This window comes from Lactuca serriola, chromosome 4 (assembly GCF_051521515.1).
Source record: "Lactuca serriola cultivar US96UC23 chromosome 4, Lser_US96UC23_V15, whole genome shotgun sequence".
NCBI classification, from domain to species: Eukaryota; Viridiplantae; Streptophyta; class Magnoliopsida; order Asterales; family Asteraceae; genus Lactuca; species Lactuca serriola.
The window spans coordinates 325,536,727-325,553,184 of NC_136411.1; positions in this window are offsets into that span (position 1 = coordinate 325,536,727).

Here is a 16,458-nt window from a genome sequence, read left to right on the forward strand (position 1 = left end):
TTGTATCCAACGCCCTTTCTTTTGGCAGCAAACGCAGGTTGGTTCTCCCAGAACGTCCTCGGAAGTATGGTCGGTTGACTCTCCCAACAAATACGCTCCATTGCTTCGCCAAATCATTTCTAATTCAGCAGTAATGAGCATGTAAGTTAGGTCAATGAGGTTGTCGTCATGATCCATCATATCATACTTTCTTTTGAACTCATTATATGATTCTGGAAGTGACTGCAAAACCCAATTCATAGCCAACTCATTCAGGAATGACACACCCAACATTATCAACCTATCAATGTGTGATTTCATTCCTAGAACGTGGGCACACACGGGCTTACCATCTTCATGTTTCATTTCCAACAGGGCTTTAGTGATGTTGAACCTTTCAATTCTTCGATCTTGTGGGTTAGGGAGAACAATTGGAGGAGGTGGAGGAAGTGAAGCATGATTTCTTGTTCCTCGATCGAATCGTGGAATACCATCTTCATGTGGAATGCTTGTTCCATGGGATTTGAGAAGACCATAGTTGTCGAACTTTGACATCTACAAAACGGGAGAAAAATGAATTCAAGTTAGTTGATCGATTGAGTCCTTAGTAAATCACCCAAATGAGATACTAAGGCTAGGACCCAACATAATATTCTACAACTCGGGAGAGGGATGTCGTAACCCTAATTTCAGAACATTTGAAGGTAAGTGAATGACGATTCACTAATTTCCACCATGAAAAACGAAAAGAAATTTAAGTTTTAAATCTATGAAAACTCCTAGATCCTTTGAGATTCATTGAACTTTCAATGGCATGTTTAAATCTCGATATGCCCCCTTTAGTTTGTGACTGGGATGCCGAGGATCACAAAGCGGGTGTGAATAACCATGCAAACTTACATGGTGCCCTCACATGTTACAGTCACCTATTCGATGTGCCGGTAAACCACACACGCTCCACCGAACTATGACAAACATTGAGTCACCCTTTGCTACCATTGCTTAGAACCATTTAGTGTGCCGGTAAACCACACACGCTCCACTAACGTCTTTGCAAGGGCACAAAGTGTAATTTCATGGAATTGCATCAATTCACTTTTGCCTAAGTAACTAAGATTGGGAATTTTATGAAACATTTAGTTACTTTAATAATTCATTATACTTATAATGGAAGGTTTCATCCTATCCTACCCGTTCGGCTAACGACCCTCCACTAGTCAAGAGTGCGGTGGGTAAGAGTGGATACCCATTCAATCGCCATTTTATAGGCAATTTCTGTGATATCCCCAAAATCACGGCCAGAAAAGACCAGTTTGTTTATGCTTTGTTTAGAAATCAGAGTTACATTTTAAATGAAAGTGTTGTGGAATTTGTCCCAAAACAAAAATATGATAAAGATTTATCAAAAGCATTTCCATAGAAATGTATTTCATTAAAAGACTCGGGATGTCATGTTCGTACAGATCAAAAGCATAAACAGTACAATATAAGCCTTACTACATTATTTCATATCTACAGGCCTATATTCGTAATCCCTCGTCCAAAACATCACACCTATGCTCATGCGCCACTACCTGTAATACATAAAATTGAGTGGGTCAGGCTTGGGAGCCTGGTGAGCACATAGGGTTTTCAACCCACAATAAATAAGTTTATTAATTTCATCGATCAACAATAACCCGATTACCCGTTCCCGTTATCCTCACTTTACGTCCCTAAACACCTATCATAAGGGACCTAGCCTAAGGATCATCATCGGGACGGACACTACTGCTAAGGGGATTCCTCAGCAATAAATGTCCTAAAGGCAACCATGTGGGGGATGGAGTACACCGGTGAACATATCGTTCACAAACACCTACAGGTTGCGAGCCTGCTAGTGTTCCACTGGACTGTCTAGAAGAGTCCGTGGTCGTCATCCATACTCCGCTAGATGACAGAATCAACAACATCAACATCGAGGCCTCTCATCATTTTATCACACATCACCTATTGCATCTACCCATGTTTTACCCCAACATTTTCGTAGATATAAAATACATATACAGTTTAAATCATTGAAAACATGTATAACAACGTTCATCTAGCATAGATAGCAAGTATTCAGATAATATGCACACATAGCACGTAATTTATATAAAATACTTCATATCTATGTGTAAGTTGAAAGTAACTATGCACTCACTTGTTAAGGTGATGATTCCAAAATCGGGCAGCGCTTGCTTCTAACGATTCTATTTTCCTTCGACGAAACCTAGCATTATTATCGCTAAATTTTAGTCTAATATTTACCGTGACCAACTATTAGTCTTAGTATTATTATTATTATATAAGCGTTAAACAATATTTTCCAACCACTATGTACAGACAGGGGCCAGACATAAAACACCAGAGGGCAGGACCATTTTGGCATATAGCACTTCTGAAATCCAACAACCCTATGCGGCCCTTTAAACCAGATTCCCCGTACCGCGAGTAGTTAAAAAAAATATTATAACGACACTTATATAAGTTATAATAATAGCTCAAATATTTATTATAAGTTCATAATAACAATACTAATTTTAAATATAAGCTATATTAAAATAAGGTAAGCATAACTTACTTACAAGGGGGTTTTAGCTAGGAGTCGGGCTCTGCAGGGGCAGAACTTCGTCGCTGAATCTTTCTAAGAAAGATTCGTGCAGCGCTTCAGCGCTCACCTTACTATACTAAGCTACAGAAAGAGAAGTCGAATCACGAGGGACCGAAATGCTCGGGGGATAAGGAGAGAAAGACTCTTGAATCAAGAGAATGGTGCAAGAAATATGAGAGCCCAAGGCTCTTATTTATACTAATTGAATTTTCAAAAACTACCCTCCATAATTACTTAATGACCTTTTAGTTATATAAACAACTAAACACCCCTCTATAATACTATTATAAATGGATTTAATGATATTTGTACTAAGCTAATGTCGAAAGAACTCAGCATTAGTCTTATAATGACCGCATCGTCGATACCTTTCTAATGATATATACATATGTATATATATGTGTACGTATACATGATTTATACTTTATTTTAATACATAAATATGCTATTATAATTTGTAACTCGTTCATACGAACTCCGTTTTTTACGTTCTTTATATCCACGCGTAGGTGAAGACGTACTCTACAACTTTCGTTTAGACTCCGTCGGCTAATTTTGACTTTATTTTTAAAGTTATATTTTTAACAAGCCGGGACAGGATTGGTCTGTTTAAAATCTCATAACTTCTTCATACGAAGTCAGATTTGGGCGTTTTTTTTATCGATGTTCTTAGTTTAACATATTCTACGACTTTCGTTTAGATCACTAAGGCTAAATCTCGCTCTATCGTAAATTCACTATTCACGCTTCCCGGTATCGTGCCGGTTCTGTCGTGAAACTTCGACGGGTCATAACTTCTTCGTTATAACTCGGATTTCGGCGTTCCTTATATGAACGGAAACCTTGAGACATATTCTACAACTTTATGTAGAGATATCGGGATTATCTCACACTTTAATTTTGACGCTCATTTTTATTCTTTATTAATTATACATTTATAATTAAATAATAAACACATATAATTCACATAATACTCAAATATTTCATCTTTATTATTTCAAAAAGAGTTACAAGAGTTGACCTAGACTATTACATTGACAAAAATGCTTAGCCCTGAAACCCGGGCGTTACAATTCTCTCCCCCTTAGGATGATTCCGTCCCGGAATCATGCATCAGCAAACAGATGTGGATAGCGACTCATCATGTCATCCTCTGTTTCCCAAGTGAGATTCGGCCCATTCGAATGTTTCCATCGGACTAGCACCAAGTCGACCATCTTGCGTCGTAACTTCTTAGTCTTACGGTCAACAATTGCCTCAGGCTCTTCGATCAACCTTTTATTTTCATCCATCCTTAACTCTGAGATTGGAATTATGTCGGGAACATCTCCGGTGAATTTCCTCAAATAACACACATGGAAGGTGTTATGAATACCATTGAGTTCTTCGGGCAATTCCAGCTTGTAAGCTTGGTTCCCTATCTTCTGAAGAACTTTGAACGGTCCAATAAACCTTGGACTCAACTTTCCTCGTTTCCCAAATCGTATAAGTCCCTTCCACGGTGAGACTTTAAGAAAAACGGAATCCCCAACTTCGAAAGTTATCGGTCGTCTTTTCTTGTCAGCATAGCTCTTCTGACGATCCTGGGCTGCTAACATCCTTTCCCTAATCACCTTCAACTTCTCAGCAGTCTCATGGACTATCTCGGGGCCCATAAACTGCTTCGCTCCGGCTTCAAGCCAACAAGACGGCGTACGACACTTCTGCCCATACAAGGCTTGATAAGGAGCCATCTTGATGCTCGAGTGATAACTATTGTTGTAGGAAAATTCTACCAGAGGTAAGTGCTCGTCCCAATTCCCTTGGAATTCGAGGGTACATGCTCTCAACATATCTTCCAGCGTCTGAATCGTTCTTTCGCTCTAACCATCAGTTTGCGGATGGTAAGCAGTACTCAAACACAACTTTGTACCTAACTCCTCTTGTAGACTCCTCCAAAACCTTGACGTGAAACGACTATCACGATCTGATACAATCGTAAGAGGGACACCGTGAAGTCTTACAATTTCCTTCACGTAAGCATTTGCGAGCTTATCCATAGACCACTTCTCGTTGGCTGCTATGAAGTGTGCACTCTTGGTGAAACGATCAACGACTACCCAAATCATGTCGTGACCGTTCTTCGTCCTGGGCAGTTTAGTCACAAAATCCATGGTGATGTCTTCCCATTTACCCATGGGTACAGGTAAGGGTTCTAAACTCCCATACGGTTTCTGATGTTGTGCCTTAACCCTCGCACATGTTACGCACTCGGCCACATACTTCGCAACATCGAGCTTCATCGTCGGCCACCAGTAGTAGGGTTTTAGGTCCCTATACATTTTAGTGCCACCGGGATGAATCGAGTACATGGTCTTGTGTGCTTCTTCCATTAGAAGATCTCTTATTCCTCCCGTCTTAGGTACCCAAATTCGATCTTGGAATACCTTCAGTCCACGACTGTTTGTACCGAACACTAACGTTCTTCCCAAACGTTCTTCCTTTCGGTCATTTTTCTCTAAAGCTTCTTCTTGAGCTTTCCTGATGCTTTCCACAATCGTCGAGACGACTTCAATTCTTAACGCTCTTGGCCTTTTCCTTTCAAGATTGACTTTCCGACTGAGAGCATCAGCAACAATATTTGCTTTACCTGGGTGGTAAAGTATCTCACAGTCGTAGTCCTTGAGAAGTTCTAGCCAACGTCGTTGCCTCATGTTCAACTCCTTCTGATTAAAGAGGTACTGGAGACTCTTATGATCAGTGAAGAGCTTGCACTTCGTGCCGTAGAGGTAATGCCTCCATATCTTTAAGGCAAATACTACCGCTGCCAACTCCAGATCATGAGTGGGGTAGTTCTTTTCGTGCTCTTTCAATTGTCGAGATGCGTATGCTATCACCTTTTCTCTTTGGGTCAGAACACAACCTAACCCGACTCCAGAAGCATCACTATAAACCGCGAAATCTTCGACTCCATCGGGTAGAGAAAGTATCGGTGCTTCACATAACTTCTTCTTTAGTTTCTCGAATGCCTCATCGTGTTTCTCACTCCACGTATATGTAGCTCCTTTATGAGTCAAAGCTGTTAATGGAGCAGCTATCGAAGAAAAGCCTTGGATAAATCGTCGATAATATCCGGCTAATCCTAGAAAGCTTCGAATTTCCGTGGGACTTTTCGGACGTTCCCACTTCATCACAGCCTCGATCTTTGCGGGGTCAACCATTATTCCCTCCTGGTTAACAACATGACCCAAGAATTGGACTTCCCGTATCCAAAAGTCGCATTTGGAGAACTTTGCAAAAAGCTTCTCCTTCTTCAACACTTCTAATACTTCCCGTAGATGCTTTCCATGCTCCTCTTGGCTTTTTGAGTAGATGAGAATGTCGTCGATGAACACTATCACGGATTTATCGAGGAATGGTTTACAAACCCTATTCATCAAATCCATGAATGCTGCGGGAGCATTGGTTAGCCCGAGTGACATAACCAAGAACTCGTAGTGTCCATATCTCGTTCTGAATGCAGTCTTCTCAATATCCTGCTTTCTCACCTTTAGCTGATGATATCCTGACCTAAGATCGATCTTTGAGAAGTAGCTCGAACCTTGCAGCTGATCGAATAGGTCATCAATCCTCGGCAATGGATACTTGTTCTTCACCGTTGCCTTATTCAGCTCTCGGTAGTCTATACACATTCTCATACTTCCGTCTTTCTTCTTCACGAATAACACCGGAGCTCCCCAGAGTGATGAACTAGGTCGAATAAAACCGTTGTCCAACAGCTCCTGAAGTTGCGTCATGAGCTCCTTCATCTCCGTCGGTGCTAATCGGTAAGGTGCCTTTGCTATCGGTGTTGTTCCTGGTAACAAGTCTATACGAAACTCCACTTGCCTATCAGGTGGTAATCCGGGAAGATCTTCGGGAAAGACTTCCGGATAATCACACACAACCGGTATATTCTGCACCTCTTTCTTCTCCTTCTTGGCATCGATTACGAATGCCAAGTATGATGCACATCCTTTGGACAAACATTTCATGGCTTTCATCAGGGAGATGATTCCAGAATTCACTCTGCGTTTGTCCCCATACACCATAAATGATTCTTTTCCGGGTGGGTTTACCTTTACTATCTTCTTTCGGCATTGAATCTCAGCATCGTTGGCGCTAAGCCAATCCATACCCAAAACGATGTCGAAACCGTTTAACTCTATGGGTAATAGCTGTTCGTGGAATTCGTTTCCGTTTAGGTCAATGACGATGTTCCTAATACGATTACTAACAGGTACGAATTTGCCACTGACAACTTCTACAATCAGGGCATTATCTAGTTTTTCTACAGGCAATGCTAATTTCCCACCAAATTTATGCGACACAAAGGAGTAGTTGGCTCCGGAATCAAATAGTATATTTGCAGGCAAACCATTTACAAGAAAGGTACCTGAAGCGACGTCTGCTGCCTCCTTTGCAGCCTCGAGCGTCATCTGGAAGGCTCTCGCCTTCGGCTTCGGTGGTATGTTGGGTCTTCCTGTCTCCTTCTTCTTCGGGCAATCCCTTGAAATGTGCCCCTCCTCGTTGCACTCATAACAGACCTTCTTAGTGAACGTGCATTCATTGGCATAGTGCCCAGGCTTTCCGCATTTGTAACAAGTGACCCCTCCGTCACACTTCCCAGAGTGCTTTTTCTTGCACTTGTCACACCACTTCGCTTCTGATCCTCCTCCTCTCGAACCAGACTTTGAGAATCTACCCTTCTTACTGGACCTTGAGGATCCGTCAAATTTCCTTTTCTCGCCAACCTCGACTTTGCTGGCAGCTCTTCCCTTAATCATATCCTCCACAGACTTGGCAGCCCAGATAGCTGCCTCCAAAGTAGGTGCCTGACGCACTGGCACCGCGTACTCCCATGGTAATCCCTTTGCGTACTTATCAATTTTCGTCAGCTCATCCGGAACAAGACGCAAGGCAAATTCCATCTTTTCTGTGAAGTTGTTCGTGTATTCATCGATTGACATGCTCCCCTTCTTTAGGGTTAGAAACTGGTTCTCTAGCTCGAGCAGGTTTTGAGCTGAGCAGTACTTTCGTTTGAATTGTACCAGAAATTCTGCCCATGTCAGTTCCAGGGGTTTGTTGGGGCTTAAAGTCTTCCCCAAAGTATTCCACCAACGTACAGCGCCTCCTCGAAACTGACGCACTGCAAATGTGGTCTGTAGCTTCCCTCTGCAACCGCATGTCATGAAAGCTAACTCCATCTCCGAGATCCAATCCATGACTCCGATTGGATCTTCCTTTCCCGTGAAAGTCGATGGCTTGCAAGTCTGAAAATCCTTGTACTTGCATCCATTTCTCTCGAATCCGTCATCTTGGTTATTTTCTTGAACTATTGGTTGGTTGACTTGACCAACAGTTCCACTGTAGTCTCCTTCCTCAGTCTGCCCTTCGTTCAACTCGGGCTGTTCGATTTGAATAGTGCCTTCCTCTCGATTTTGCTGGAGCAAACGTCTAGTTTCCTCCATTTGACGATCCAACATAGCCTGGATCATCGCTTGCACTCCGGCCATCGTGACTGGCTCAGGTGCAACTTCTTCTACAACAGGTATTTGTTGAACCACTGGGGGTTGGTTCCTATCTCCATTCGCGTTCACGTTTCCGCTACGAGTCCTTGCCATCTTGATCTATACACCGAATAAGGTGAATTTAGATCTTTATTTAGGATAGACGTTTAAATCGTCCTGATCACTCCGAAACGTTTACATGTTAGTTCTAATATCGTAGTCGTACGTTTAGAATCCTAAACAGATAAAGTTTCCAGATCCGGTCGGCAACAGACCATAGATCCGAACAATTAACAGCATATTATGCACAAAGCATTTAGCACATAAAAGCATTTTAGGCACAATTCCTAAAATAGGCTAGTGCTCACACCTCACAATCATCGCTTAGCATTCTAAGTTTAAGTCTAGAAATCCTACAAATTCCTAGTTCGCTTAAACTAATGCTCTGATACCAACTGTGACATCCCCAAAATCACGGCCAGAAAAGACCGGTTTGTTTATGCTTTGTTTAGAAATCAGAGTTACATTTTAAATGAAAGTGTTGTGGAATTTGTCCCAAAACAAAAATATGATAAAGATTTATCAAAAGCATTTCCATAGAAATGTATTTCATTAAAAGACTCGGGATGTCATGTTCGTACAGATCAAAAGCATAAACAGTACAATATAAGCCTTACTACATTATTTCATATCTACAGGCCTATATCCGTAATCCCTCGTCCAAAACATCACACCTATGCTCATGCGCCACTACCTGTAATACATAAAATTGAGTGGGTCAGGCTTGGGAGCCTGGTGAGCACATAGGGTTTTCAACCCACAATAAATAAGTTTATTAATTTCATCGATCAACAATAACCTGATTACCCGTTCCCGTTATCCTCACTTTACGTCCCTAAACAACTATCATAAGGGACCTAGCCTAAGGATCATCATCGGGACGGACACTACTGCTAAGGGGATTCCTCAGCAATAAATGTCCTAAAGGCAACCATGTGGGGGATGGAGTACACCGGTGAACATATCGTTCACAAACACCTACAGGTTGCGAGCCTGCTAGTGTTCCACTGGACTGTCTAGAAGAGTCCGTGGTCGTCATCCATACTCCGCTAGATGACAGAATCAACAACATCAACATCGAGGCCTCTCATCATTTTATCACACATCACCTATTGCATCTACCCATGTTTTACCCCAACATTTTCGTAGATATAAAATACATATACAGTTTAAATCATTGAAAACATGTATAACAACGTTCATCTAGCATATATAGCAAGTATTCAGATAATATGCACACATAGCACGTAATTTATATAAAATACTTCATATCTATGTGTAAGTTGAAAGTAACTATGCACTCACTTGTTAAGGTGATGATTCCAAAATCGGGCAGCGCTTGCTTCTAACGATTCTATTTTCCTTCGACGAAACCTAGCATTATTATCGCTAAATTTTAGTCTAATATTTACCGTGACCAACTATTAGTCTTAGTATTATTATTATTATATAAGCGTTAAACAATATTTTCCAACCACTATGTACAGACAGGGGCCAGACATAAAACACCGGAGGGCAGGACCATTTTGGCATATAGCACTTCTGAAATCCAACAACCCTATGCGGCCCTTTAAACCAGATTCCCCGTACCGCGAGTAGTTAAAAAAATATTATAACGACACTTATATAAGTTATAATAATAGCTCAAATATTTATTATAAGTTCATAATAACAATACTAATTTTAAATATAAGCTATATTAAAATAAGGTAAGCATAACTTACTTACAAGGGGGTTTTAGCTAGGAGTCGGGCTCTGCAGGGGCAGAACTTCGTCGCTGAATCTTTCTAAGAAAGATTCGTGCAGCGCTTCAGCGCTCACCTTACTATACTAAGCTACAGAAAGAGAAGTCGAATCACGAGGGACCGAAATGCTCGGGGGATAAGGAGAGAAAGACTCTTGAATCAAGAGAATGGTGCAAGAAATATGAGAGCCCAAGGCTCTTATTTATACTAATTGAATTTTCAAAAACTACCCTCCATAATTACTTAATGACCTTTTAGTTATATAAACAACTAAACACCCCTCTATAATACTATTATAAATGGATTTAATGATATTTGTACTAAGCTAATGTCGAAAGAACTCAGCATTAGTCTTATAATGACCGCATCGTCGATACCTTTCTAATGATATATACATATGTATATATATGTGTACGTATACATGATTTATACTTTATTTTAATACGTAAATATGCTATTATAATTTGTAACTCGTTCATACGAACTCCGTTTTTTACGTTCTTTATATCCACGCGTAGGTGAAGACGTACTCTACAACTTTCGTTTAGACTCCGTCGGCTAATTTTGACTTTATTTTTAAAGTTATATTTTTAACAAGCCGGGACAGGATTGGTCTGTTTAAAATCTCATAACTTCTTCATACGAAGTCAGATTTGGGCGTTTTTTTTATCGATGTTCTTAGTTTAACATATTCTACGACTTTCGTTTAGATCACTAAGGCTAAATCTCGCTCTATCGTAAATTCACTATTCATGCTTCCCGGTATCGTGCCGGTTCTGTCGTGAAACTTCGACGGGTCATAACTTCTTCGTTATAACTCGGATTTCGGCGTTCCTTATATGAACGGAAACCTTGAGACATATTCTACAACTTTATGTAGAGATATCGGGATTATCTCACACTTTAATTTTGACGCTCATTTTTATTCTTTATTAATTATACATTTATAATTAAATAATAAACACATATAATTCACATAATACTCAAATATTTCATCTTTATTATTTCAAAAAGAGTTACAAGAGTTGACCTAGACTATTACATTGACAAAAATGCTTAGCCCTGAAACCCGGGCGTTACAATTTCCTTAAACACCCCTTATAGACCAGCTTCGAGAATGAGGCCTACTAACGGTAAGACTGACTTTTACTCATACATATATATAATGTTAGACTTTTAATGTTATATATAGTATAGGGTGTATTTTATACTTTCAAAATACTAGGTGGTCTAATTTAACAATTATACTTTTAATTCAATTAAATTGTAAACCTAAACTTTTATGGATTTACTAAACCTCTTTTAATTATACACCTTAATTAATTAATAAAACCATAAGGGTGTGATGTGAACTTTTTCAAAACAATACTAGAGTTTTAGAATTTAACATTCCTAATTAAACTTTTAATCAACTTTTAAATTCCAAAACTTGAGGGTAAGTTTTGAAACATTTCAACACATTAGGGTTTGGAATTTAAATATGCATCAAAATTAAACTATTTAATCAAAATTTAAATTCCAAAACTTGAGGGCAAGTTTTGAAACCTTTTTCAAAACATTAGGGTTTCAACTATTTAAATTTCAAAACGACAAAACTTTTGGGGTTCAAATTTAAACTATAAAACCTAAAGGGCCAAATATGAAACTTTTCACAACAACAAGGATCAAATAACAAATAATTCAAATTAACATTTAATCACATAAGTATCCAGATTTGATGATTTCTTGCAAAAATAATTTATCAATTTACTTAAAATAATTAATCAATTATCTTATAAGGAAACAATTATCTTATTAATTGATAAATATCTTCAATTAGATTAAAATTATAGTCAAATATATCATATAATCAGATTAATATTAATCTAACATGATAAGGTAATTATCCCAATGCAAAAACAGCAAGAAATCCCGAGATAAGCACTATCTGACGCACCGACTCGCCGAGTCACCCTCTGGAACTCGCCGAGTAGGGCTGACTCGCTGAGTCCAAGAGTGACTCGCCGAGTCGGGTCGAACAGTGAGGCCAAAACACGATTTTCAATTACATCAAGCATCAATACAATAGAAACCAATCATGGCTCTGATACCACTGATGGGTTTTGGTCATAAGACATCCTATGTGCTCATACAAACCCTAAAGCTTGGATCTAGGTTTCTCTATTGTACATACTTTGAATCCAAGACTTTGAACCCTAATTCTAGCATATGGAAATCAGAATTCACATGTAATTAGGTTTAAGAACATACCTTGATTGTTATATAGCAATAACAATCCAATTCCTCCTTGAATTGACCTTGGAAAGCTGAGAGTCACAAGTGTCACTCCTCTAATGGCTTACAAACACCATAAGCAAGTGGAGAAGGTATAAAGAGAGAGGAGGGAGGTTAGAATTCGTCCTTAGGACCTCTTGGGAAGGGTTAGACGAATTCCTAAGCCCTAGGGGGTTTATATAGGTGTAAAGATTAAGGTTTTAGTCCTTATCCTTATCTAGTTGCTTGTCCACCAACCAACCATAAGATAAGTCCTAGAAACCCTTATCCTAGTCGAATTCTAAGGGATTTACACCTCAAATTCGTTCACCATATATATAAGATAATCCTTACCTTATTTTGTAACTATCACATAATTACAATTCAGCCCCTCTAGTTTAATTAATTACACTTGATCACAAAATTAATTCTTAATTAATTATTGACCAATATTAATTAAACAAATATGATTTCTCCTTTAATATATTATTCTTATAACATATTAATAAATCATATTATCCTCTCTCTCTATATATATTTCTCCAATCAAGTTGCTTTGGTGAAGGCAACCCAAAAGGACTATGCACCATCGGGTCAAGTACATACCAAAATAGTTATGGACTTAGACACTAATCCAACAAGAATAACCAATCTTTTGCTTTATCGGCCAATGAAAAGGGGAACGCCCTTAGTTTGATTTGGTCATCGGTTGACCCTTGTGGCTTCATGCTAGTGCAAATAATGTGGAACATCTTCAAATACTTATGAGGGTCTTCATTCTCCAATCCATGAAAAGTTGGTAGGTGATGGACTAAACTTGACTTCAACTCCGAGCCTCCTTCCAAAACCGGGTAATTGATACCGGTTGGAGTTTGTGTAACATCGGTCTCCATCATTTGCCTCAAACTTCTTTCGGGAGCTTCTCCTCCGTCCACCATTGCAATTGGTTCAATAATGGGTGGATTTGTTGTAGGGGTGGTGTTTCGGGAATTTCTTGGCGAGGGTCGGGTCTAGAATCGGGTTCTATATCACTTAATGAAGCGGTTTCAACCTCCGGGTCCCCGTGGGGGTTAGAAGTTTGACCACATTCAACTCATTTTTCCTTAGCCAAACGCCTTGCTTCTTTTTCGATTTCTGGGTTGTAACTCAAGTCACCTGTACGCTGAGATCTGGGCATAGAGAAACAAATTGATTAAAAATAAACCAATCCCCGACAACGGCGCCAAAAATTTGGTGGTTGTCGAGGCCAGCACAAATAATAACCCTAAATATTACACACCAAAATAGTGTATAGTGGTAAAGGGATCGAATCCACGGAGATTGGTTCAATTTATAACTTTATGAAAAATCTCTTTGTAAAAATACTTGTAAAATAACAATAAAAATAAAATGGGGGGTTTTGGTGTTTTAAAATAATTGAAACAAACTAAAATTAACTATGATTTAAATAGACAATTTCAACAAAAATAAGAGTTTGATGTAAAATCAATAAGGGAGAGATGGTTGACTTAAAGTTTCCTCACTTTGACTTTTGATGAACATATCATTAGAATCCAATTGTGCAATACTTTGATTTAAATCCTCAATTTGGTTATAGTAATCCAAGGAGCTTGAGATTACCTAGACTTTTCTTAATTGTTGAAATGGCTAGAGAAGCTCATAACAATTTCCTTAGTCAAAGTCACTAATTCCAAATAGCATGTAATTAGTGAAAGTCAACTAGCATTAAGAACCAAAAAGTCACCAAATCCAAGAGGAGTCAATTGCTTTCACTACCATGTTGGAGAAAATGTTTTTATGATTGTGTGAAGCAAAAACAACACAAAAATCATTTGTTGCTTGCTAATTTGAGGATCCTTTACTTAATCAAGAAATTAGCCAACTAATCACCACAACACATTTAAACTCATGAATAAAAACATACTAGTAGTGATAATATGATGAAACATAAAACATTTCCATAAAGATTTAAGAACAAGTTCATGGATCCTTCAACATCCAACAAAAGTTCAAAGGATTCAACAAAAAGTCAACCAAGATTAGTTTAGCCAAGCATGGCTAAACTCAAAGAAACTAAGTTAGAGGAAATTGTACCAAACATTTTACAATAATCAAGAGGTGAAATCAAGATGTTCTTGAGGTGTTCTTGGCCTTCAAAAGCACTCCAAACTCCAGAGAGAACAAGTCAAACTCGGACCTTTTTAGATAAGGCTAAAGAGGCACACCCACCTTCCCAATATAGAGCTCTTAGCAAAATCCCGAAATTGCTCTTGTCAGGAATCCACGCGGGCCGCGGGGAATCTTACGCGGGTCGCGGGCTCTGACGGGTATTTTGGGCTTCTTCAAGTCTTGGGCCCCCACTGCTAATCCATTGGCCCAGTTCGAGTCCAATCAGCTTCTAGCCCATTTTTCTTTAATATTTCTTCAATTAAAGCCCAATTTGTCTTTCCATATCACTCAAAACTTCTGCAAACTCTTAAACATCGATCTTGCACACTCAAGAATTCTTTCGCGCCCTTTCCAATTTAAAGTTCAACACTTCTGCGCCTTCAAGCAATCGACAAGCCCACTCCATGAATCACCTCCACAACCATCAAGCACGAAATCCCTTTTGCTCTTTAAGTCCAATCGCCTCCCAAAAGTTCCCGCACACTCCCGCTCCTCTAGTTTCCTTAAAAGCTGCAATAATGCTCAAGAAACTAGAAAGTACCCAAAATGGTCATAAAAATAACAAAAAGGAAAATATGCATGGAAATTAATTAAAATGCGAATGGAATGTGCTAAAAAAACTATAAAAAGAAGTAAATAAAATGAAGCTATCAAGGGTCCAACGAGCTACGGTACTGGAGGGTCCCACTGAGACATATTGACCAGAGGGTCGTACAGAGTATAGCCTCGAATGGCGAAATGTTGTATGAGGTATTTTGGGGAACTCACTAAACATTCGTGCTTACCGTGTTATGTGTTATGTGTTTCAGGTACCCTAGAGGATCGCGGGAAGGCACCGGCGTGATTGTACACACACACACACACTTTTGATATGGAGCTATGTTTGTGGATCCTGGATCCGAATAATTCTTTTGAAAACTTGTTGTTTGATTGTGAGGATTAATTTTGGGACATGTTTTATGGAATTAAAAATGAAAAATTTAGTTGAATTTTTTTTTTGTCATTACAAGTTGGTATCAAAGCCTTGGGTTGAGGGATTCGGATACACATTCGGGCATATCTGAACTCAAACTGAGGATTTGAGAAAAGTTTTAAAAAAGAAACAACTTTTCTAAAAAGAGTAAAAGATTCCAAAAGAGCGGAAAGGAGCAGTGTGTACAATCAGCCAACGCCCGAACGGTGATTTCCCAAAATACCCTTACGTTACGTGTTATGAGATATTATGAGGTGTGTTATGCATGCTAGAGTAGGCTAGGTATTCATATTTAGGATTAGAGTAGCCTGATTTGTGATGCCTTAGCCTAGGAGTTACTGCTAATATGAATTACTTCGAGTGTGAGTAGGTAGCAGAGAGGAGCTTATGAGAGTTCTACTGGAGGGTAGTCTACGTTCAGCAAGATATAGAGTACTTGTGATCTGGGATCCTAGGAGGAGGACTTGGGGTGAATACTGATGTGGTGTGGAAGGTAGTATAGGGCCTGTACTACTGGAAACACCGGGTCAGTGAGCAGTCCAAGTAAGAATCCTTAGGGTACTAAAGAACAAGTAGGGTTGAGTGATCGAGTGCGAGAATACTCGAGCGAGTCTCTGATTTCTTTTGTGTTGTGTTTAAGAGACATCATGGTGGGTACACGCCACAACCCAGAGAGCAGCGGTGTTAGCGATGATGATATTTGCAGGATGATTCATGATGAGGTGGCTGTAGCCATTCGAGCTGAGATACCAGGGATGTTTGAGTCTATCAAGACCACGTTGATTGAGACCTTTGATGAGCGAGCTGCTCTTACCGATGCTGATGTTGTTGCGGCCACCGCAGCCGTCACCGTTGCTAGGTCACAGGGGGATGACTCGTCGCTGTATCGGGAGTTCAGCAATACGAAGCCACCAGAGTTTGATGAGACTTAGGATCTGATAGTCGCGATAAGATGGATCTATGACATAGAGGGATGCTTCTACACATGTTCTTGTCCGGAGCATCTGAGGGTACGGTTCACGCTGAACCAGCTTTGCTTGGGAGCGAAGGACTGGTGGAAGTTTATGACGGCTGACTTTACTACTGCAGAGCTTAGCGCAGTGACTTGGGAGAGGT